General features: G+C 50.5%; 1 long non-coding RNA gene across 1 annotated transcript in view; it reads right to left on the bottom strand.

Moving 5' to 3' along the window:
- The window catches only part of LOC103661800, an 84,634-nt gene extending 80,894 nt beyond the window's left edge, over positions 1 to 3,740 (bottom strand). Inside the window, exon 1 of the long non-coding RNA XR_568271.1 lies at positions 3,574 to 3,740. This is a non-coding gene — a long non-coding RNA (uncharacterized LOC103661800). The remainder of the gene's footprint in view (positions 1 to 3,573) is intronic.

Below are 3,740 nucleotides of genomic sequence, written 5' to 3'. Positions count from 1 at the left end.
GACTGCCCCCCCCCCCCCCCCCCGCCCTCTGTCCCCCGCAAATTTATATGTTGAAGTCACACTCCCCAATACCTCAGGATGTCTATTAGAAGATAGAATCTTTAAAGAGGTAATTAAGTTAAAAATGAGGTCATAAGCCCTAACCCAAATGACTGATATACTTATAAGAGATTAGGACACAGACACAGAAGGAAGACCACACGAAGACAGAGGAGAAGACGACCATCTACAATCTGTCAGAGGAAAATAACCCTGCCAACATCTTCATCTCAGACTTCTAGCCCCCAGAATTGTCAGAAAATAAATTTCTGTTTTTCATCCAGTCTGTAATACTTTGTTATGGCAGCCCTAGCAAAACTAATATAGTGTGTAAAAGTAAACCCTGGTGACTCCAGCTTTCCCAAAGTGCTTCTATTCAGAGCCTAATAAGAGCAGATCAAGAGGCACCTGGGTGGCTCATTCGGTTAGGAGTCTGCCGTTGGCTCAGGCCATGGTCCCAGGGTCCTGGGATCCAGCCCCTAGTCCTCCACAGGCAGGGTCCCTGCTCCACAGGGAGTCTGCTTCTCCCTCTCCCTCTGTCCCCTCCCCCACTCATGCTCTCTTTCCCACTCTCTCTCTCTCAATAAATAGAATCTTTTTTTTAAAAAAAAGAGCAGTCCATGAACTTGTTAACATAATTATAAAGAAGCTGTAGACTTCATAAATTAATTCAGCAAATATTTGTTGAGCTTCTCCAGCACATCATGTACTGAGCTAAGTGGCAAAGACAAAAAGATAAGCCCCCAAGTGGCTCAAAGTAAATAAGACCCTAGACCATCCTCAATGAATTCAGTCTAAAGAGGAGACAGGCACAGAAAGAGTTAATTTCAATATGACCAGTGGTAAGATTGTGGTATGCACAGAGTGCCATGGGTAAGGACCAAGGGCTATGAGAACTTCACTGAGATATAGAAAGGGATCAGATTGGAAGCCACATCTAACCTAAGTCTTTAGGAAAAAGTAGAAGTGTGCCAGGTGGACAGGGGAAGAGAGACATTTTGGTGATAGGAGTACCGGATACAAAGACAGGGAAATGAATAAGTGTCTATAATGTCAGGTGATGAGTGAGAAGTTCAGGGTAACTGGAGTTAGGATGTGTATGAGGGAGGGTGGGAGGAGAGAGTGAAGAAACAGGGTCAGACCACTAAGGGCTGGGCATGCCAAATTTGGATCTTAACCTGAAAGCAGTGGAAAGCCACCAGAGATTTTTATAGAGAAAAGTCACGATCAGACTTGCTCTGAGCATAGTCTGTCTAATAGCGTAGAAAATGAAATGGTATGGGGAGAGGTAGGTTGCATAAAGACAAAGAATAGGGAGGTTGATGGGAGCCTGAACTGAAGCAGGGGTATTGGGGTGCAGAGTGCAGTCTTGCTTTAGGGATATTTCAGAGGTGGAATTGAAGGGGTCTAGAAACATATGGTGTGAAGGTTTTAACACTTCTATTTCTGCATGTGCTAATACGGAAAAGGTGCTTCCAAGTGTAAAGCACTAGACAATATTTATTGTATTTTCGGTGTTAGATGTACAAATAAATATCATTGTTTCCTTAAACATGGAGATTTGTTATCAACTTAATAAAACACACAATATTTTATTTACTTGTTAAGACTTGAATTCAAAAAGCTACTACATTTCCTTGTGTTTTATTTAATTTCAGGATGAACTACTCCTTGAAAAAAGACAGCATAATTGAATACAGTTAAAACATGAGTATCTTATTTTATCTCATCATAGCATGTCTGGTATTTCTGTGGTTCTTCCAAGTTGGACTCGACTGAAAAATGCATATTTGAGGCAATAGAAAGCCTTGGGAAATACACTCACCTCAGTCTAATCTGACTTTTTCTCGCTAGCAGCCTTTTGTAACTAGTTTACTTCATCTTTCTAGGCCTCAGTTTTGTTATTTCTAAAACAAGGGATAAATTCTCTGACCCTTAAGAGTCTTTTTGACTAAAATTCCATGAGTCTTTTCTTCCAGAAGAACTAATGCTTTTGACTTTTAAAATGAAAAAAAAAAAAAGTCTTATTTATTATTGTTGTTGTTGAAGTTTTAAAAAGGAGACTAAATTTTTCTGGAAAATATTTCTTGGCATGTATGTAAATCTTGTTAGATGGTTTTGAGATTTATTAAAAAAAAAACAAAAACAAAACCTGAATCACCAAGCACGTTCAAACATTACCGTTCTTGGGGTACAAAGGCACTCAAGGAAATGTACTTAAACCTCTGTAGTTTCAACTAAGAGTAACACAAACGAACAAGTGATGCTTGTTGAAACAAATCTGGAGTCGAAGTGGGTAAACAGAGCTGCAGAAAAATTAGCAAGCCAGACGATTTCCTTTTCCCTTCCTCAGGAAACTTGTATCTGTAAATGGGAAAGGGCTCTAGATCCTCCGGCAGAGAAACAGGAGAATACGGAGGGAAGTTTCTCTATTTCCTCACTCCCTACCTGCTAGTCTGATCGCCTCTCCTGCGCGCTCTGATAAGGAATTGATTCTCCCCCCTTCTCTCCCTCCCTCCCCCCGCTCCCTCCCTCTCTGTCCTTCACCCTGAGTAACGGTAGTGTCCTAGCAAGTGATGCTGTCGGAGACAGGAGCCGGGCACGGAGGAGGCTTCGGCGCCGCCGCCGCCGCCGCCGGGCGGGAGAGCCTTTCCCAGCACCAGCGCCCCACTCCGCCCCGGGCTTCCCCCTCGCAGCCACAGCCGCCGCGGCTGCTCCCACGGTTTCATGGTGGGCGGCGGTGGCCACTCGGCTTTCGTTCCCGCCTCTAACTGCTCCGCGTCGGGCCGCGCCGTTCTTTCCTCCTGCCTTCCCGCCCGGGGCTGCCCGGGGCTGCCGGAGCGGCTGGCGGTGGGGAAGGGGCGACGCGGACAGACCCGGCGGCTGCGGCGGCGGCGGCCGGCGGGCATCCCCACGCTCCGACCGCGGCGGGCGCGATGTCCACCAAGGTCAGGAAGTGCAAGGAGCAAGCGAGGGTGACCTTCCCCGCGCCGGAGGAGGAGGAGGAGGAGGAGGGCGAGGACGAGGGCTCGGAGCCGCAGCGCCGCCGGCGGGGTTGGAGGGGCGTCAACGGGGGGCTCGAGCCGCGCTCGGCGCCCTCACAGCGGGAACCGCACGGCTACTGCCCGCCGCCCTTCTCCCCGGGGCTGGACATGTGAGTACCCGGCCGGCCCGCGGCCCGCGCTTCGGGAGGGCAGTGCCGGGCGGGGGGCAGAATGGCGGGCTCCCGGCCGCCCCGCGACGTGTCGGGGACCCCCAAACGCCGCCCGGCACGGCATGGCAGTTCTATGAGGGGCGACTTGGGGATGAAGACCTCGGTCGGGAGCTCGTCCCCTTGGTTCTGCTTTGTGGAGGGACTTGGGGACCCCTGAAGGCGTGGCTGGGGCTCTGTCCCGGTTCAAGCGCACCGAAGGGCCCCGCGGACCGACACAACGGACGCCAGACTCGCTTTGCAGCAAGCAGACACGTCCTCTCCTACACGCACACTACTGCCGCACGGGCTGGGACCCCTCAGCGAATGAACCCCGCGCTTACCCGAGGAAGTCAAAAGAATGGGCAGGTGTGCGTAGACTCAGGCGCGCGCTCGAACTTCGACCTCCTCTCCAGCTTCCCAGCGCGGAACTACCCTGGGAACGTGCGTCTCCCCCGCGACGCTCCCGGCGGTGCCAAGCCGCGGCAGGGGAGTGGGGAGAAGGGAAGGG

Source organism: Ursus maritimus, unplaced genomic scaffold (genome assembly GCF_017311325.1).
Source record: "Ursus maritimus isolate PB19 unplaced genomic scaffold, ASM1731132v1 scaffold_11, whole genome shotgun sequence".
Lineage (NCBI taxonomy): Eukaryota > Metazoa > Chordata > Mammalia > Carnivora > Ursidae > Ursus > Ursus maritimus.
This window is presented reverse-complemented; position numbering and strand designations above follow the sequence as displayed.